At 34.6% G+C, this 23,161-nt stretch overlaps 1 long non-coding RNA gene across 2 annotated transcripts in view; it reads right to left on the reverse strand.

Moving 5' to 3' along the window:
* Positions 1-11,746: 11,746 nt before the first annotated feature.
* Positions 11,747-23,161, reverse strand: part of LOC124886397 — a 34,062-nt gene continuing 22,647 nt past the window's right edge. Inside the window, exons 2-3 of one of the 2 annotated variants that reach the window (XR_007043521.1) lie at positions 13,747-21,916; positions 11,747-12,196 (exon numbers count right to left, since the gene is read on the reverse strand). This is a non-coding gene — a long non-coding RNA (uncharacterized LOC124886397). The remainder of the gene's footprint in view (positions 12,197-13,746; positions 21,917-23,161) is intronic. The other variant, XR_007043522.1, reaches the window with a different exon arrangement.

Raw genomic sequence — 23,161 nt, forward strand, 5'->3', positions numbered from 1 at the left:
TTTCTTGTGATCAGCCACGCGTTTTCCTGGGTTATTTGATAGTAGGATGAGATTTTCAGCAACCCATATTTCATCCACTACAGCACTATCAGAACAGTTTTGACAATTCAGGGATGATTTTTCATCAACAGGTTGAGTGATAAAGGAAATAGGCTTTGGAAGATTTAGAACAGGAGGAAGAAGGTTTGGGAAGGGATTTTTAAGCTCAAAATCCTCTGAAGAATATGAAAATGGGAGAGCTACAACCATCAGGAAGGTCTTTTTCTTAGAAGGGTTATTTGGAATTTGGATTTTCCTTTTTGATATGAGAAGGAGTAGGTGCAACAAGATTTAAGGAATAATGAGCACTAGGAATGGTTTTCTTGTGGGAATAAGATATGATTAGTTTCATATTTTGGGTGGCTCACCTTACTTTTTAGAATAGGAAAACATATTTCTAACACAAGGATAGGGAGGATGCGATTTTTTCTTGACAGAATAGATAAAATTTTCACATACAAGATACTAAACTGAAAGATAGGACCAAGTCCCTCACTAGTTTGTGTTAATCTTCAACATTGTGCATGTCACATTTGTCCACCTCCAAAGTTGTTCCCATGAATGTATACCTGCAAAGGTATGGTACTGAATTAGACCAATATGCTCCTATTCTACTAAGGATACCTACCTCCTGAACATAGCCAATATTTGAGGAGATACCTTGATTCACATGTTCGGTCAAGTCAATTAAATCACTACTTTTTTCAACTTTTAATCCTCGGCATACTCCCTATTTTGGAACTATTAAGAGATTAGCCATTAGTTCTGAGAACTAGGTGTAAGTCTTTTATTTATTCATACTCTCTCAAGCTCCTGCTTTTGATTTGAATTCCTTTAGGACCAGGTCCCTGAGAATTTTGACATGACCATTTCATGTTGGTCCTCTACTTGAGCTAGGATCAATGACTATCATTCTAAATTAACATCATTCTCATATGCAACTTTCATCCTTTCACCATCATCACATGAGTGAATTTTTCAATCTCTGAGACTTTAGTGCCACTAGGATAAATAGCTTTTCTAACTAATCAGGAGCTCCATGCACTTCTTACCTTGAGAATTTCAGCATTATTTTTTCAGGGACCAAGTCCTTTGAAATCAACCATTTCAAAATGAGACACTTCCACTTGAAATATCCTGAGAAAGAGAGAATAGTCAGACTTTCCAAAGTTAAAATTTGACCACTTATCAATAAACTATTTCTGACTGCAATCCCCTTTTTCATACCTGGAACCATGATCCCAAGTTGAATTTAGGAACCCAGTTGAGTTTGAATTCCCAATAGGAGGACAATAATGTGATTAAATCCCTTTTGTCCCATCTATGCAGAGAGTTTCTTTTCATAATTTTCTGAGGCTTGAAACCCATAGAATATGCATTCCCTTTCTGAATATATCTAGAACCATTTATTCTAGCTCTAATCCAGCTTTGACAATTTCCCTTTGTGTGCCCATCTCTTCCACAATGAGTACATAGAGACTTATGGAACTTGTTCTTAGCATCATGAGCAACCTTCCTTTGAGAGCCACAAAGTTGGGTTCTGTCTTGATAACCAAGACCCTTCCTATTATTAACATCTTAACTAGTTAGGTTAAAAAGGATCTGAGAGGATGTAGTCCATTGTAGGAATTTTTTACGTTCTTCCCTAAGATAGACCAGGTCCCCCTCCAACTCATTATTTTTCTAAAGTGTAGACATAAGATGCTTTTGGTAATCCTCCAATTTTTCTTCAAGATAAACCTAAAAAATTGATGATTCTTTCTTCCCTTTGCTCTAAGAAGCATCTACCTTCTTTAGTTGACTCACCAAGCTCAGATCTTCAAATTTGAGCATAGTAACCTGTTGCTCAATCATAGATATCTATAGGGATAGAGCTATCAATTCAAGCTCTTGACTTTCTACCTTTTCTTTGAGAGCATTTTTTCACTAGTCATTTCACAAATGAAATCAATCAACATAATGATAAGCTTTTCTATTTTTCTAGCAGAGTAATTTTATAAATTTTCTTTAATGTTAGAAAGGGTTACCTCATTTTTTTCTTCATCTTCAGTGTTCATCATAAAAGCAAATAAAAAATCAAAGGTCACTTTCTTATCCTCCACTGACATCATGGAAACATCTTCATGCTTCCCATCTTACTCAGATTCACTTGAGAAATCTCCCTACATTGCTAGAGTCTTTCCTACTGCATAATCAGCTGCAACCTTTTTGCTTAATTTTATAGGGACCTGGTCCCTGTTCTTTCCTTTGTCACCACCAGTCTTGAGATATTCTTGATAGTCTAATTTTTTCATTGGAGAATCCTAAATGAAGTGCTTAGGACCTCCACATTTTTGAAAAACCTTTGCAGTTCCTCACTTTTTGTTGCTACATCCACTTCTTTGAAACTGACCACTTTTCTTCATAACTTTCACAGTTCTTTTTTCTAAATAAGCATCATCAATGTCTGATTTTAGTGCCTTCAGTGCCAAAGATTTATCCCTTTTTCCTTCCTTCTTCTCTTATTCTTGCTGCTTCTTGAGTTCACGAGTCTTTAAATTTCCAATAAGCTCATCCATAGTGAGAGTTTTTAGTTTCTTTGCCTTAGTAATAGTATCTACTTTGCTTTCCCAAGATTTTGGCAGACTTCCAAGAATCTTCCTCACTTGCTTATGTAATGGAATCACTTCTCCTACGTAGTGTATCTCATTTGTGATGGAAGTAATTGTTGTATGCATTTCCTGTATTGTCTATCCTTCTTTCATGTGAAGGTTTCATACTGGGTAGTTAGAATGTCAACTTTAGAATTCTTCACATCTGTAGTTCCCTCATGAGCTATTTTCAAGCAGTCCCAGATTTCTTTGGCATTTACACATGCAAAAATCCTATTGTATTCATCAGGCCCTATACCACAAACTAGCAATTTCTTCGCCTTGTAATTCATTTCAACTTTCTTTCTTTCTTTATCATTAAACTCCCTCCTACTTTTAACAACCATTCTTGTTATTTATCCTTCTTTGACTTCTCTTAATTGGAACATGAGGTCTATCAAGAATTATGTCCATCAGTTAACTATCCTCAGCCATAATGAAGTCAAATATCCTGGTTTTCCACCATCTATAGTACTATCCACTAAATCTAGGTGGTCTAATGGTAGATTTCTATTAATCTAGGTTAGGTGGAGCAGCCATACTGACCAAGACACTCTAGGTGTGAACCTTTTAAAGTGAACCTCGCTTTAATACTAATTATTAACACCCTGAGGGTTGTACCACATAGTGAGGGACCAGGTCCCTTAAAGTCAATCACAGGAAAAATACTATAAAGTTACCAGGAATCAAAAGACAGTACAAGAAAAGTAAAAACACAAGTTTTTAATGTGGAAACCCCCTTGCTCAAGGAAAGGAAAAACCATGGCTTGCCCTCACAAGCTCTCCAAAATCCACTATAATTAAACTCTTGATTACACCCTTCAATGAACATAAATCTAGGTTCCTTTCGCTTGTAATAAATCTAATACAAGATCATCTTGACAACTCTGCCAAGGACCCTCTACACTGATTAACTCTAACCAGTATCAAAATTTAGGTAACTCTACTTAAGTACTCTCTACTTAAAGAGAAAAGTTCATTAATCTTATAACACAAGTAATTTGTTTACAAATCAAAACTAACTCAAGAATAATTTTAACTTAAGTACACATAAACAACTAAGAACTTGAGCAGTATTTAAATGGGGTTTTGATACCTTCCTTCACTCATTGTATTTGAAAAAAACTGTTTATGAAGAAGCCTCTTTTTACTTTTATAGTTGGGTGATGGTTAGGGCTAAAATATCATTGGACCCAGTGTGCTATTCAGTACAAGAGTCACTTGCAAGTTTGTTACACAAGAGGACAAAATTATGAAGATACGCTTGACAGCTGTACTATACCAAGAACATCCAAGGACCTGGTCCATTGAATTTGGATGCTCATTATCTAAACTAAATATAACATTTTACCATGCACAAGATGATATGATACATAACCAATAAGGATATTGTATATTATTTGATAGGTTCATAGTGCTCATCTAACTTTCTCACCTAATCCATCATATTGGCATTCACAATCTTTGCCAAGATGGACTTAATCTCACAGTGGGAGATCTTAACATGCCTAATTGTCTGAGGATGGTAAGGTGGTGCCACCTTATATTTCATACCATATTTCTCAATCAAGTCTTTGAAAAGAAGACTACAAAAATATAAGCCTCCATGACTAATGATAACACTCAGAGTCACAAATCTGGAAAATATGTTGTTCTTCAAGAAGGTTGTGACACTCTTCCCCTTATTGTTTATAAATAAAACGATCTCCACCCATTTAAAAACATAGTCAACAACTACCAAAATATACTTCATACCATGTGAACTAACAAAAAGGCCAATTAATTTAATATCCCATACATTATATAACTCAAGCTCCAGAATAGTGTTTATTATACGTTCTTGCCTTTGGGAGATGTTTCTTTACCTTTGACATTGGTCATATGACTTGGAATAATCGTGTCATATTTGTAAATAGTAGGCAAGAAGTATCCACATTGCAAGATCTTGTGCACAGTCCGTACACCATTATGATGACCCCCAACTTGGGACAATTGGCATGCCTTTAAAATACTCATCTTCTGAACTTCAGGAATATATATCCGTACCACTCCATTAGTACAACTTTAAAATAAGTATGGATTATGCCAGAAGAACTTTATCACATCATGAATAAACTTCTTACGTTGCTCAAATGGTAGGTCCTCAAGAACCACACAACTCACCAAATAATTAGCGAAGTCTGCAAACCATGGAATCAAATCTTGTGATGAGGCTAACACCTTCTCATCCAAAAAAGTATCATCAATCTCAAGCTCATCTTCTGGTTTTAGAATAGCCACTTATTACAGTCATGACAGGTGGCCGGCCAGTTGATTCTCATTCCTCTTTCGATCCTTGACCTTAAATTCAAATTCCTGCAATAATCGTACTCTAGAAATCAACCTTGGCTTCACATCCTTATTTTCCATAAGGTATCTAAGATTTGTATGGTTAGGATGCTCAATGACTTTTGTACTAAGAAAATAAGATCAAAATTTCTCAAAAGCAAACACCATAATAAGAAACTCTTTTTCAGTCACAGAAATTTTTTTCTGAGTAGGGTTAACTACTTTGCTAGCATAGTAGATGGGATGTAAGATCTTTCCTTGCCTTAGTCCTAGGACTGCACCTAGAACTATGCTGGTAGCATCACACATAACATTAAACTACATATACCAAATGGGAGACACAATAATAGAGGCTGAAATCAGCTTCTCTTTACGGTTCTCAAATGTTCTTAGACATGCATCATCAAATATAAATTTTACTTCCTCCACCGATAACTTACACAAAGGGTTTGAAAATTTAGATAAGTCTTGTATGAATCTCCTATAGAACCTCATATGCCCCAAAAAGCTATGAGTACCTGTCATGACCCAAACTAGGTCCTAGTCATGACGGGTATATCAAGTCCACCATGGATCAGAGACCACCCCCTTAACCTAACCTCAAGAGTACAACAATAATATAAAGCAGAAGGCAATAAAGATAGTAGTAAAAGAAAAACATATCAAATGAAAGTTCAAAGAATCCAAAACAAACAATCCAACCCACATTTGTCCATAAAAGCCTCTAAACCAAAATACCAAACGAGGTCAGGACATGCCCTCGACCATGCCAAAAGAAAAGTCACAATTCCCAAAATATAAAAAGAAACCTAGTGAAATGACAAGACTTTCTGAAAGATGAAAGCTTACTACTTCACAACAACTCAATAGGTATCCGCACTAGCTAACGCTGCACAGAGGTAACAAAAAACTCTTTAAACCCTACATGAATTGATGTAGCATATGAAGACGATTAGTGGGATGAGCACTTTCATGTAACTCAGGGAAAGTGATAAAATAATGACATATCCAAAATCAGCCAAAACTACATACACACATTCATATATACATATATAAGATGTCAGGATAGGGTAGAGGGTCATGAACATAAGAGTTTTAAACCATTAACCTAGACTGTGTAGCTCTATCCGTCTTGAGGACAACCCCGAGCTATTGGGTTCAGCTCTCCTAACTAAAAAAGCCCCAACGCGTGTTATCTAGACCAATCGAGAAAATCCAAAAAAGGGATATAAACACCACGACTCTAGCCATCCCAAAAATAAAATATGTGAACTAAGCACATGGTCATATAGACCCCCATACCGACAAACATGGTTTTTAGTATTGGTCCTCCCGGAACCTCCATCTTTACGGTGAGCTACACAAACCCCTTTAAGCCCGACCTAAAATCACTTTGCACATAATCCCAACCATAAACCAAAGAGTCATATATTAAGGCATTTATCATTTGGTAACATCATACCGGTTATGCTTGCAAGGTCATATAATCATATCAAACCAATCCATGTAACCATTAGACTCCCAAGTACCATTTTAAAATCCAAACCATGGCCACCAAGGGCCTTTCAAATCCATTTTACCCAATTATCCATTAATGCAATTGGATTTATAAATATGTTGAATTATGCAATTATCCATATAAAAAGAACTAAACTCACAAAGTGGGTTCAGGTTAATGCCATTACCAAGCCAAAAGGTCATCAATTTGGGGAAACCCATGTTCCCTCTTCCAATTCCCATAACAATGCACCTATTCAGTCCAAAAACCACAAATTTAAAGTACCAATCATCTATTTAAAACATGGGAAAGTAATTCAAGTGATACTATTCAAAACCCCTTAACCCAATTTCAAACCTATTAATTTAAAACGCATGGATAATGATAAAATAAGTGCCAAAATATAAAGTTTAAGTTAGGGAATGAGATACATATCTGAAAATAAATTTTAAAAAATATTCAAATTTTGTTTTGTGGGTAGGGATGGGGGGTCAGGGCCAGAGGATGGTGTAAGAAAAAAATATTTTTTTCATAACAAAACTTATTTGTTTAAAAAAATTTTCCAAGATGGAAAAAGAATATAATTAAAGCAACTAAAAAATAAAAATATTAAAAGTGGAACTATAAGTACTAGGTTTAAACATTTTTATGGTACAAAGTTGGGCATCATTGTGAGCCCATTTGGATTGATGATTTGTGATGGGTTTACTTAGGGTGACCCAAATTAGCCCATCTTCAAAATCACTTAAGCCCAACCCATTAAAATAGAGGCGGGTTGGGCGGGTCAAATGGGTTTGGGCTAGTTTTTCCACCTCTACCCGAAATATATAAGAAATAGAAGTTAATTCAAAGGTTGGAGCCCAGATAATATATTCACTATAAAACCCTTGAATGTTCTTGGGTTCTGAGTTTGAGAGAGACAAAAATGATTTGATCTTTGAAAACCGAAGGAAATAGAGTTATTTTATGTTATAAGGTCGTACAAGGGGTAAAAAGACCAAAACCCCCCTCACCCTAAGTGAAAAAAATAAAACTAGGAAAAATTAAAACATAAGCATGGCACGCCATTTTTGTAGAGGATAGCCTTCGTGCCACGCTAATATCGCAGATCCTAACCTCCATCCCATGCCAATATTGCAGACCCTCACTGCCCCGGGGTCCTAAAATAACCCTAAATCCCTTTCAAAAATTCAAAAACTTTCCCAATTTATCCTTTTAACATCTCTAAACATAATTTAAGTCAAAATTGACATTACAAATGCGGGAGGGTCAAAAAAAATCATCGATGTTTTATGGGGTCTCACAATACCCTTCACAGAAATTGGTAGAGATAACTTTTCAATCACCTCAATCTTTCTCTTATCAACTTCAATCCCCTTCTTCAAAATCTTATGACCAAGCACTATCCTTCTTCAACCATGAAATAATACTTATCTCAATTTAAAACCAAGGTGCATTCTTTGCATATCTTTAGAACATTGGTGAGATGTGACAAAAATCTTCGAATTAATAACCCACAATCGATAAGTCTTCAATGAACACCTTAATAAAGTGTTCAACCATATCAGAAAATATCTCTATTATGTAGTGTTAAAAGGTCATCAGTGCATTAAACAAATTGAAAGACATTTTCTTAAATTCGAACGTCCCATAAGGACTAGTGAAAGTAGTATTTTCTTGGTCCTCGGGAGCAATAGAAATCTGATTATGACCTAAGTATCCATCAAGAAAATAATACCAATATCTACCAGCAAGTCGGACTAACATCTAATCCATAAAAGGCATCAGAAAGTGATCTTTATCAATCCAAGAGTTTAGTTTCCTATAGTACATACACACACGCCAACCCGTGACTGACTTTATAGGAATAAGTCATTCTTCTCATTTGGTACTACAATGATTCACCTTCTTCGACATATATCAGATCGGGCTTAACCACTTGTTGTTTGAAATTGAATAAACCACACTTGTATCCAACCACTTGATAATTTCAATTTTTACCACCTCTTGCATAGGTGGTTTAAACCTCCATTGATATTTAATACTCGACATGCAATCCAGTTTAATTTAAATCTTATGTTGCAAATCAAGGTGGAATCCCAATGGTGTCATTAATCGACCATCTGAATGCCCTTTTGAACCTCTTAAAAATAGAAACCAGAGCCTCAACTAGACAATCTACCAAAGCATCTACAATAATAATTGACAATGTGTTTTTGTCTCCCCAAAATGCATAACGAATATGGGAGGGAAGAGATTTGAGCTCCAAAACTGGAGGCTCCTAAATAGAAGAGCGCATAGTAGTGTTACTCTATTCTTCAAATCAAGATCTAAATTTTTTGGTGCATAAGTATATGAACCCCTCCCTACCTCCAAGTGTGCTAACTATATAATCATAGTCATTAATTTCATCACCTTTAGAGTTCATAATGACTATTGCAAGGGCCTCAATGCCAAGTCTCTCTTCAATAGGAGCTACCAAGTCATCCTCATTGACTGTATCTATTATAGAGATAACATGTATATTCTTTGGCTACTTCATTGATTGGAACACATTAAACTTAACTTGTCATTATTCAACCAAAAATTTATCTGTCTAGTCTATATATCTACTAATGCATACCCAATCATAAGGAGTGATCTTCCTAAGATGATGAAAACCTTAAAATTAACCTCATAGTCCAGGATAATGAAGTCAACTAGAAAGACAAAAGAGGAAACCCTCATGAGAAGTTTCATCAAAGTAGATTTGGGTTCCCAAAACCCCAACTATCTATAAAATGTTAACGAAATCATGTTAATATTAGATCCCAAATGACACAAAGTTTTTAACACAGTTGAAAAACCCAATAGTTCATTCGTGAAGGCTCTAGGCTCTTCATTCTTCCCAACCAAGGATTTAGAGACTATTGCACTACAATGAAATATATTATTAACAGGCTCATAACTCACTATCCTTTCTTAGTCACCAAATACTTTATAAATTTTCTATAACTTAGAATTTGTTCAAGTTCCCCAATTAAAGGGATATTCACGGTCAACTAGTTCAACATAGAAATAAACTTTTGGTAATTTTCCTCTTTCGATTTCTTTTTCAGTCTTTGTAGAAAAGGAGGGGGTGGTCGTGGAATAGGAGTCAGTACTTGCCGGACCTTCTTATTCTTCCCCTTTCTTACCCTGGCTTTATGATCTTCAACTTGAGGGTTGTTAGCTCATTCTCATTTACCATCACTTCTTCATAGTACACAACTTGTCCATCTTCTACAATCACCAGTCTTACTACATGATTAACAATCACGGGCATAGGAGGATCAATAGTCATCTTACCACTTCAAGTGGTAATAGCTAAGTGATGCCCATCATTCTTAAAAAATTTTATTGTGTTACTTAGAAGTTGATGCTAATTCAATATTGTAGAAATATGACCAAATTTTTTCTTAAGTTGTTTGTTGGTGGTAGCATGTGATTCAACATTTTAATTCATACCCAAAATATCTACCTTAATCTCCTTAAGGCAGTCTTCTATTTTCTCTACCCCTTTCATAATATTTTCAAGCATGTCTTCTATCCTTAAATTGCTCAAACCCATATCATGATTCCCAGGTAGAACACAAAAGACACTCTTATCCTTGTAGTCATTCTTTATTATCCCATCACCATCAAAATCCCTACTTCAATCTCTATATCCAGATTTATTGTAATTGTTCACTCCATGGTGTTACTTAGACGTTTATTCTAATTCAATATCATAAAAATCTGACGAAATTGTTTCTTAAGTTGTTTGATGGTGGCAGCATATGATTCAACTTTTTAATTCATACCCAAAATATCTACCTTAATCTCCTTAAGGCAGTCTTCTATTTTCTCTACCTCTTTCATAATATTTTCAAGCATGTCTTCTATCCTTAAATTGCTCAAACTCGTATCACAATTCCCAGGTGGAACGTAAAGGACACTCTTATCCTTATAGTCATTCTTTATTCTCCCTTTACCATCATAATCTCTACTCCTATCTCTATATCCAGACTTATTGTAATTGTTCACTCTATGGTAGTTCTAACCTTGGTTCCCTTATCGAGAGTTCAAATTGTCTTGGTTAGTCACTTAGCCCTTGTCTTGGAAATCCACTACCTCTCTACCAAGATACTTTGCCGCTTTTTTAGAATATAAATCCTCATACCCAGGAGCCTTACCCTATGTACCAACTATATTCACCATCTCTGCTCCCGCTATAACAATTTTTTTTGTAAGCAACCTAACCTCAATCCTTAATTATGCAACCTCTTGAGCTACTATCTCATATAATGCTCTCTACTCTGTGAATTATCCCATTGGATAGGTGCTTAAGGGTCTATCTACATCTTGAGTGTGTCATCCTCATTTTGTCTTTGTGATTTGATTTTGGATCTCAGAAATGTGCTTCTAATGCAAACTCATGAATGCCCTACGAGTGATAGTATTCTCTACAGCCTTGGTATTTGTGTTCAAGTCTCTATAGAAGATCTCAAGAAAGTTTCTACCAGTCATCTTGTGATTTGAAACATTTTATAACTTCTTTTTGAACCTCTACCAAATCTCATACAGTTCCTTCGAAAGTAATTGCTTGAAATTATAAATCTCACTGCAGCATTCTGGAAGGTGGGGAAAATTGGGTGAAGAACTGAGTCCTCGACTCATTCTAAGCAGTAATGGATCTATATGGTAATTCATCCAACCAGAATATAGCCTCTCCCGCTAGAAAGAAAGAAAACAACCTCAATATAATTGCCTCTTGACTCACTCCAGGAAGGTTGTAGGAGGTGAAAATCCCCATAAATTTCATTACATGCATAATATCATCATTAGTAGTAGGTACGCAAATACCCCTTTCAAGTTCAGCAAGTAGATCATGATACTAGTAATGCCAAACTTCATCCCTGGAGGCATTTTGGTATGTAGAATCGATAGGTTATGTAAACGTATAACAATTATGCTCTCTTAACTAAGTAGTATCATCAAGTAATTTTTTATTTTCTCCCGGATCCTATGTTACTAACCCCTATCTTCGATCCTAAATAACTATCTCAAATTTTAGCTCAAGCTATTAAGTGGAGGTATATAGCTCCAAGTCTTTATTTTATATTCCCTTATACCCATTTGTATTCATCCTTTTATTTAGAATACTGATCAGGCAAGTTCTAACAATGTGCATAAACCATTCAATCCTAAAAAGACAATCAACACACGTGAACACCAATTGAAGATTACTCTATACAATAAATCCTACTTTATTAATCCATCATGGTTCCAAGAACCCTAGTTGTGGTGTTTAGTGTCACGCCTTAACTCGAGAGGACCAACCTATAACCTAGTACATCTCATGCATGTAAATATGATAACCAAAGGTTCTTCCAAATATTTATATAATGCATCAATGAGAATAAACCACGTAGGATTTATAAATACAAGACTTGGCCGTTAGGGCCACCACATCTAAAAGACAAGACACTAATATGCTTAACTTTATATTGATCTACAAAGCCTCTAAATCGACATAGACTTTGTTAAGATTAGGAAAAACTCCCACCTTACTCTTAACTACTATCAATAGCAAAACATATATAATAGACTCAAAAAGCCCCGAATCAACTTGGAGCTTAACAATAGCCGCTGGATATCTTGTACTCATACTAGAGAGGTACATTAGCTGAAGCACCTATACCTGTAGCATGAAATGTAGCTCCACGTGAGGGACATTAATACAAAAATGTGTACTAAATATTCAAGGATGAAAGTAATTACACATAATACAAGAGCTTAATTGAAATTAGATACAAGTGTATAAATGGTGCTAGTAGACTACCTTTACATATACTTGTAGGATCAGGTACATTACATTCTTTTCCTTATTTTACCCTTCTTACTTTATAATATTTGTTATCCATATGATACAAATAACCAGCTGATCACTGGTAAGAAAAAAAATTGGGATTGGCTCATGCTATGATTTCACCCTTGAGCTTCCACGCACATATAAAGGTATCGGGATCAACCCATGCTAGTCTTATGCCCAGAACTGCCACCCATATAATTCAGATTAATGTTACTTCGTTTATTTAACCTTTGAGATTATTACTTTGGTGCTCACAACATTATTGGACTTTATAACAATAATTTACCAGTAAGATACATCTAAATAAATACTTAATGTAATAACAATAAGGTAGGGAGTAGTTGGTACACGAATAAAATATTTTGGAGCTAAAAATAACATATGAGTCTAGTAAAAGTAGACATACAGACTTGATTATAAGCATGTATTGAGGTGTTTTAACACATTAAAGAGTTGGAACTAGGTCGTTAGATACATAAGATATCATGCACTGCCACTATGTATCATTTGCTATAGGATAACTTTAGAAGCTTACTTTGTAACACAAGTGTTGGATTTCATGCCAAAGAATACAAAATAGAGTACGCCTTACATAACATGCTGTACAACTTCAATATTAATCAAATTAATCTTTTGCCTCTAAAATTACTTATATATAATAAAGTATATGGTAAACCTATTATAGTAACTAACCAACATATTTGGTCTACTTAACTTCACAAAACATAGTCGGACAGTAAGTTTGTAATTTAGCAAACCAAAGGTGTTCTCCTAACCCCTTCTCATCTAATTACATTTGTACATCACACATATTTATATGATATCCCCAGAAACTCCTAAGCTTCTTATTATGTACGAAACATTTCATAAAGTGTGGCTGGGCAATGGGCTTATACAATGTCTATTTATGTGGCATTTCATTATGCCCATTTATAAATCAATGCTAATTGTTTACACTCCTTTTTAAGATCAACCAAGCTACCTTCAATATACACACATAAAAAATACCCTAAAACACTTCCAAAATTCCTTTATCATAACAGGATATTATTGAACTTTAAGGATTCCCATCAGTCTTCCATTTTTTTTTCCAAGCACATGTGGAATTTCTCAACTAATATTGTATATAAGGAGGGGAAAAATGGCCAGTAGCCTTACCTTAATTTTATCTTTTAATTTAAATCCTTCAATACCTTGGAATTTTTTTATGCTTGAACACCTTAAGAGGAAAACATCATTAAGAACCTCAAAAAAGAGTATAGGACTTCCTTGTAATAGAATATTCTTAGGATTGTCTCACAAACTTCAGGTTTATTGATACATGATACCATAACCCTTTATGGGTGAATCAAGCTAAATTTATAAATTATTTTACTTACCTTGGCTTGAGAAAAATATGGTGCAACTAAATAGCCCTAGAGTGAAAATAGGGTTGCTTCTTCCTGCTCTAGAAAAAAGTAAAGAGAACTTGTGAAATATGGTCTTTGTTGTGACATAAAAATGAAGAAAATGACCAGCAACTTGTCCTTATAAAGGCCCTATTTAGGATATCTCTTTAGAAACATTTTGGACCTCAAATTTGTCCAAGTAGGTGATGCACCTACTTAAGGAGTTCAAGCTACTCAAAAGGTCAAAGTACGTGATGTACCTACTTGCTTGATTCTTTGTTGGGCTCAATTAAATTGGGCCTTGGCAGATTTGAGTGTTGGGTACTTTCTCCATTTTATTTTTTCTTTTATTTAGTTTGGGATTATATAAGTGCATTAATATAGGCCCAAATTTGAACCATAACCTTAGATCCATTAACTTGGTTCATATAACTCAAGTAGGTGACTCACCTACTAGATTACTTAAGTCAAGCAACAACCTTAATATTTTATTCCATTTTTAGTTCTTAACCCCTTTAATTTAACTTAAAACTTGTATACACTTGGTCACTTTAAGCTTAGATTCAAATACCTACTCACAATCCCAAGTCAAGATAGTTGTATCAATGTTAACTTGGTCATGTCAGATTAAAAGGTATGAGCAATATCTTCAAATCTATTTACACCATTAATATGGGTAGTCCTTTACCTATACCACAAGTCTATATCAAATTATGTATAAGTAGAACAAGTACATACAAAATATGGGGTGTTATACCCCCTCATAGGAACATTCGTCCTCGAATGTTAACATAATTATCCACCCTAAACAAGTTCAAGCCTAAGTTTAATCTTCCTGTTACCACATAATACTTATATATTTATACTTACATGTTATTTCTCCAATTCAACATCTTGAAACTCTCTCTTTGGAGTTGAATAAATGTGGGTATTTGGGTTTCATTACTTCCTCAGCTTCCAATATGATATCTTCTACTTGCTGGTTCCTCCAAAGTACTTTTATAGAAGTGATTTATTTATTTCTTAACTTCTTAACTTGACGATCTAGAATATCAATAGGTACTTCTTCATAGGCAGGTCTCTCATAACTTGTTTATCTTCAGTAGGAGTAATATAATATGGATCTCCTATGCACTTTCGAAGCATTAAGACAAGAAACACTGGATGAACTGTTGAGAGCTCTTGGGGTAGCTGTAACTAATATGTGGCCTGACCAAACCTTCGAATAATCTTATATGGATATATATGAAGTGGACTTAGTTTTCCTTTCTCACTAAATCTCATTACCCTTTTCATTGGTGACACATTAAAGAATATCCAATCACCTATAGCAAACTCTTGCCCCGTTCTTCTAACATCAGCATATAATTAGTGTCAACTTTAGGCTGTTTCTAGCCTCTGTTGGATCACTTTAACCTTTTCCATAGCTTAACGAACAAGATCTGGACCAAATAAGGCAGTTTCACCCACTTCAAACTATCCAATTGGTAATCTGCACTTTCTTCCATGTAAATCTTTATATTGTGCTATTTTGATATTCAAATTATAGTTATTATTGTAAGAAAACTCGATGAGAGATAAATGATCATCCCATCTAACTTTAAAGTCCAATACACAAGCTCTTATCATATCGCCAAGTGTTTGAATGGTACGTTCAACTTGTCCATCTATTTGAGGGTGAAAACTATACTTAAAATCACTTTTGTTCCCAAACTTATCTGAAAAGACTTTTAAGAATTTGTAGTAAATTGAGCTTCCATATCAAATATAATAGAGATTGGGACTCTATGTAGCCAAACTATCTCTTTAATATAAAATTTCATATACTTTTCAACTGTGTAAGTGGTTTTAATCAATAGGAAGTGTCTAATTTGGTAAGTCTATCAATTATTACCCATATGGAATTGAACTTTCGAGATGTATGAGGCAAACTATTGACGAAATCCATGTTGATCATGTCCCACTTCTAAATTTTATGATTTAAACATTGTATAAAACCCCAGGCTTTAGATGCTCAACTTTAACTTTTTGAAAATTTTGACACTTGGCTACAAATTCTGCAATGTTCTTCTTTATGTCACCACACCAATACATTTATTTCAAATCATGATATACCTTAGTTGACCTCGGATAGAGGAATACCTTGAATGATATGCCTCTATCATAATCCTCTTTCTTAGACCATTTATATTAGACACATACACTCTATTTTGGAACCGAAGTACTCCCTCTTGCGTAAGCTCAAATGCCTTTGCCATACCTTATTGTACATTTTCCGTAAGTTATTAATAGAATAGGATCTGCATACTACTTCTTTTTCATCTCAACTACTAATGAAGATTCTTCTGCATTTTGCACAATAACCCCCTCATTTGGAGTTTCCAGAAGGCAAACCCCTAAATTAGCTAGTTGGTGTAGATACTTAGCTATTCCTTGCCATTCCATTGACTACACATAAATTCTTGACATTGTCTTACAACTCAAAGCATCAGCTACCACATTTGCTTTCCTTGGATGATACAAGATATCAACATCATAGTTTTTTAATAGATTAAGCCATTATCACTGCCTTAAATTTAGGTCCTTTTGGTTAAATATATATTGCAAACTCTTAAGGTTAGTATATATATCAACATGAATCCCATACAAGTAGTGGCACCATATCTTTAAAGCAAATACAACTGCTGCTAGCTTAAGATCATGTGTTGGATAATTTTTCTCATGTAGCCATAATTATCTTGTGGTTTAAGCTATTAATTTACCATGCTACATCAGTACACACCCTAAGCTAATTCCTGAAGCATCATAATACACTGCCTATCTTCCGTGCCTTCTGGAAGTACCAATACGAGTGTAGAAGTTAACTTATTCTTCAGACCTTGGAAAATGTATCCACATGCGTTATCCAATGAAACTTGGATGCTTTGTGTGTTAGAATTGTTAAAGGTTTAGAAATTGAACAAAATCCTTCAACAAACCTTTTATAATAACCTTCCAACCCAAGGAAACTACGAACCTTCGTAGGCGATGTAGGCCTTGGCCAGCTCTTCATGGTTTCTATATTTTTAGTATCAACCTTTATTCCTTCATCATATACAATGTGACCTAAGAATGTGATAGATTTGAACCAAAACTCACATTTAGAGAATTTTGCATATAACTTATGATCACAAAAAATATGTAACACCTGTCATAAGTGATTAGCATGGTCCTCTTATGATCTTGAATAAACCAGAATATCATCTATAAAAGCTACCACCAACATATCTAAGAATGGCTTGAACACTCTATTCATCAAATCCATAAAAGATGTTGGTGCATTAGCTAACCCAAAGGACATGACGCAAAACTCTTAATGAGCATACTATGTTCAAAAAGATATCTTGGGTATATCTTTCTCTTTGACCCTAACTTCGTGGTAACCCGACCTCAAGTCAATCTTTGAGAAATACTTAGCCTCTTGTAACTGATCGAATAAGTCATCAATTCTAGGAAGGGGATATTTGTTCATAATAGTTACCTTATCTAGTTGCTGGTAGTCAATACACATTCTCAATGAGCTATCTTTCTTATGCACAAATAACACTGGTACGCCCCAAGGGAACATATTAGGACTTATGAATCTTTTTTCTAGCAAGTCCTTTAGTTACTCTTTCAACTCTCATTTCTGATGGGGATATTCTATACGGAGGAATAAATATTTGTTGAGTACTTGGAATCACATTAATACCAAACTCTACTTCCCATTTTGGAGGCAAATTAAAAAGATCTTCAAGAAATACATCGGGGAATTCATTTACCACTGGAATAACTTGAAGAATTAGTGGTTCCAAATATATGTATTTTACTCTACTAGATGACATATGTAACCTTTGGAAATTATCCCTTTTGACTTATGATAAGAAATAATTTTAACTTTTGGCACATCAATACCACCTCTCCATTCACGGACTGTCTCTCTTGGAAAATGGAAATAGACCCTTTTAGTTCGGCAATCTACTGCGGCATAACAAGAATCCAACCTTTCCATACCCATTATAACATTACAATTGACCATTTATAACTCAACAAGTTTATCCATTGTATCACGACCATAAACAGTTATTATACAATTTTGATATACTTTCCTAGCTGTAATAGATTCACCAACTAGCATAAACACTACAAAAGGCTTAACGAGTACTTTTAGTGTTCTTTTGAACTTTCCAGTAACCAACAAAGTGACATATGATAATATAGAACCAGGATCAATTATTGCATATACATTATGTGAAAAATTGGATAATGTACCTGTAAACACATGAGGAGAAGCCTCTAAATTTTGTGAATCTGCTAGAGCATATGTACGATTATGAACTCCACTAAAACTAGTTGTTCCTTTAACACCTTTACCGTGACCTATAGGGTGTATACCCCTACCTAAATATGCACCGATAATGATGACGCAACGGTTGTTCTAGTAGGTCATTCCATACCACCCATGCCCCTTTGTAGGCACTCTCTAATTATGTCTAGACATCCCACACCAAAAAATGAATTTTTCCCAAACTCAAATGAAGATTTCTATATTATTTACATGGACATTGAGGAGATGTTGATTGGATCATACTCCTTTACTGTTGATACCCCATTATTTGTGAACTTTGGCTCTCACTTCCTTGCCCAAACTTATTGCCGTTGGACCCTTAAAACCATGGTGAAGCACTAGCTACAGAATAAAAAAATGATGGCCTAGGTGGTCTATTAGAAAACCAATGCCTAAACTCTCTTTGGGATGCCATAAACTACCCCATAGATATGGTATTCTTGGAATACCTTCTTTTTTATTCTTGTGTTCTTCTTCTTTGCCTCTAATTTTCTATTTTTTTGCAAAAGCTTGTATCCTTGCTATATCCATGTCTTTATTCAAAGTAGTAATAGTATAATCTCTAACCAAATATGGATCCAGTCTATCCATATGTGGATAAACTCTATCATCCATAGAAGCTACAACATTAGGAGCATACCTAGCCAAAGAGTTAAATAGACGGTTGTATTCCCTCACGCTTATATTTCCTTAGCAAAGATTTAAGAACTGATATGCACGGGCCTCTCAAATCTTAAATGGAAGGTAATCATCAATAAATACCTCTTTGAACTCTTTCCAAGTAATTGAAGGTACGTCGATACCCATAGACCATTTCTAGTCTTCATACCATAAAATAGCCTCTTCTTTTAATCTATATGTTGATAGCTCAACTATCTCTTTACCAGATATATGCATAACATCCAGATCTCTTTGGATTTAATCAATAAAGTGTTATGGATCTTCATTGAGATTTGATCTGGAGAATGTGGGAGGATCTAATTTAAGGAAATCTCGTGTCCGTAGACTAGCTGCCCTATTCACACTACTAGAACCTGTAGTTGGAATAGTCTATCTTTGAGCTTATTTGGAAGCTATATAATTCATCAATTGCACTGTATTCCTTTTAGTAGCATTAATAGGTGATTCTGAGGGTGCTGCTTTCCCCATTAGCTATTCTGGAGATGGAGGAGTAGAAGAAGTTTGTGATACAAATTCAGCTTAACCTCACTTTGATTAGTTTGTCTTGGTGGTAACCTGTCCCTTCTCCAGCAGGCACATCAACTTTATTACATATGTTCTTACTTCTTCTCGTAACATGTATCTTTACTATAGTAAGAAAAAAATAGATTTAATAATTAAAAATGACTCCACCTATAACTTTGGCTATATAGCATATCTAAAGATATGAAGAAAAAAAGACAACCCCTGATGTACCGTTGCATCCTATTTATGGATATGGTGCACAAAACACCCATAAGCAAGAGTGTACATAGACACAACTTTGTAGAATCCAAGGAGGATCTGATCTGATACCACTTTTGCCATGCTACAACTCCCATTGAAGCATACAGGCACGCATAGCCATAAAGGCCCAAGATCACCAACCTATAACCTTGTATGTCTCGTCTATATAAATATGATAGCCAAAGATTTTACCAAATACAGATATAATGTATCGATGAGAATAAACCACATAGGAAAGCAGAAAACTATATACACAAGACTTGGTTGTTGGGGCCACAATATCTAAAAGACAAAACACTACTATGCTTAACTTTATATTGGCATACACAGCCTCTAAAGATACACAAACTTAGTTAAGGTCGGGACAAACCTCCACCTTACTCTTAATTATTGCCAATACCAATAGAGGCATACACAGCCTCTAAAGATACTAGAGAGTTGTATTAGCTAAAGCATCTATGCCTACAACATGAATTACAAGTACCTCAAAAAGGATATCAGTATGAAAATATATACTAAATATGCAAGGCTAAAAGTAATTATACATAATACAAGAGCTTAATTGAAATTAGATACAAGTGTACAAATGATGCTACTATACCACCTTTACCTATACTTGTAAGATCAGGTACATTACACTCTTTTATTTATTTTACCCTTCTTACATTATAATCTTTATAAGCCATATGATATAAATGACCAGTTGATTAGTGGTGAATACACACATTAGGATCGACCCATGCTAGGCTTACCCCCCTAAGCTGCCACCCATATAAAGGTATCGGGATTGGCCCATGCTACGCTTATGCACCTGAGCTACCACCCATTTAATTTATATTTGCATTACTTTTTATTTAACCTTTGAAATTGTTACTTTGGTGGTCATAACATTATTGTACTTTGGAGTAATAATCTACAAGTAAGAGATATGTGAATAAACACTTAATGCAATAATAATTAGGTAAGGAGCAGTTTGTACATGAATGAAATGTTTAGGAGCTAAAAATAACATATGGGTATTATTTGACTTAAAGGAGAACTCTTGAAACTTGTTAGTGAAAGTAGATTTGTAAACTTGATAATAAGAATGTATTAAGTGTTTTAACATATTAGAGAGTTGGGACAAGGTCGTTAGACACATGGGAGATCATGCACTGGCACTATGTATCATTTTTTGTAGGAGAAATTTAGAAGCTTACTTTGTAACACGAGTGTTGGATTTCATGCCAAAGAATACGAAATAGAGTATGCCTTACATACCTTGTTGTACAACTCCAATATTAAACCGAATTAACCTTCTGCCTCTCAAATTACTTATCTATAATAAATTATATGGTGAACCTATTATTAGTAACTAACCAACACATTTGGTCTACCTAACATCACAAAATTGTAGCCTCATGCTAAACCAGTAATTTAGCAAACCAAGGGTGTTTGTTTAACCCCTTATCCTCTAATTACATTTGTACAACACATATATTTATATGAGAACCCCAGAAACTCCATGGCTTCTTATTAAGTACAAAATATTTCACAAAGTGTGGCTGAACAGTAGGCTCATACAATGTATAATTTAAGTGGCATGTCATTACGCCTTTTTATAAATCAATGGTAACTATTTGCATCCCTTTTTAAGATCAACCAAGTTTACTTTAATATAAACACATAAAATAAACCCTAAAATAGTCCCAAAATTCCTTTATCATAATAGAATATTATTAAACTTTAAGGATTCCCATTAGCCTTTCATATTTCTTTCCAAACACATGTGGAATTCCTCAACTAATATTGTATATAAGAAGGAGCAAAAAATGGGTAGTAGCCTTGACTTAATTTGTGAATATTACCATTTAACTTAAATACTATAATACTTTGGAAGTCTTTTCATGCTTGAACACCTTAAGAGGAAAACATCATTAAGAACCTCTAAAAGAGTATAAGAGTCACGACCCGAACTAGGGCCTGGCTTTGACGGACATCCCAAACCATGAAGGCCCAGACATCCTACTCTATTTGGTAGTCATGCACAACATTCATCTAGTAAAAGAAAATGTGGAATTTATGATGTAATACAGAAACATGGTCATACTCTGGATTAAGTTTAACAATAAGGAATGAAATCCAAAAATCATTAACAATATCTGGAAAAGTCTGCGAAATCTCTACTACATGAAATTCTAACAAATATCTAAAAACTAGGAAAAGTCCCCTAGTAGACCAAAATTGTTATAGATGACATAATCTGAAAGGATAGGCCTTCTGGAATAGAGAAGGCTCACCAATGCACAATTTAATCTATTGTCTGAATTACCTATTTCTTATTGGGACCCTTAGACTGAGCCTCAGAACCTGAGAGGTAGGGGAGGGGGGTCAATACAGATGTACTGGTACATAGAGAAAATCCAAAATAGTAATTTGAATTCAACATATATAAGAGCAATTTAAAACAGTTCATAAACATATCATATAGTAAGAAATCTCATAGGCATTTTTTAGAGACTCTGAAAAATCATTTGAACTCTGTGACACTCTTTGTTTTACTTCTGCGCTAGGTGGTATACCCTACAACTCTGAAATTCTACGGGCTATATGGAATCTACCATTAACTCGGCAGCCAAGACCCCAACCTAAGTGTGCCACAAGGGTTGGAGTCTCTGAATCTACTACGCCATACGGCCATCGCCAGCGTACAATAATAATCTACCCATATCGGCAAATACAGTTTTAGGCTAAGAGTTACTTGAACTCAAGCCTTCTTTGAGTAACCACCTAACCCTCGTTATGCCCATTTTTAACTCTTTAAAATATGCATTCTCTAAAAACATATTCTGAAAACATTCTCTGAAAACATACTTTGTTATGGCTTACTTACATATGGTATCGTCATACCATTGACTTGAAAGTCACATCTTTGAGTCATTATTAGCATATTAGAATCTCTGTTTCCAAAACATAAATTTGGGACCACCATATCAATAAATCAGTTCGAAGAACCCTTTCTTTAATTACTCATGTAAACACATGTATGCAACTCTCTTTGACAATATTTCAAATAATACAAGGTGGTCATGTCAAAAGAATTAATCTTAAACAAATCTTTTTTTATTTAACAAAACACATTTATATCAAGAAACTCCCTCTCAAAATCTCTAAATCATGCTCAAAATACTATGGTATTTAAGTAAACTATTTTCAAGCCATAAATCATGCATATCAAATCATTCCCAACAAGACCACAAATTTAAAGTCATCACAAGAGAGGGATTCCATAAATTATGCTCTCAAACAATCTTCAAATCTGAATTTTTTTCATGCATATACATATACATGTAAATCAATTTAAGGGGCAAAGACCTAAAGACCAAATCATCAATATCTTTCAACATTCCTAATGCATAATAAAATCATAGATCTAAAAACTCCTTTATAAATTTATGCTTGATAGATCTTTAAATCATACTTTAATATTTCAACAATCCCATGTAGTTTAGGATAAACACCACGTACCTAAGATTATTTAGTTTGAAAGATGGAACCCGGATATAGATAGATGGAACCCAGACCTAGATCCATTTCTTGAACATCTTCACTTAG

The sequence above is a fragment of the Capsicum annuum genome, chromosome 8 (genome assembly GCF_002878395.1).
Source record: "Capsicum annuum cultivar UCD-10X-F1 chromosome 8, UCD10Xv1.1, whole genome shotgun sequence".
NCBI lineage: Eukaryota > Viridiplantae > Streptophyta > Magnoliopsida > Solanales > Solanaceae > Capsicum > Capsicum annuum.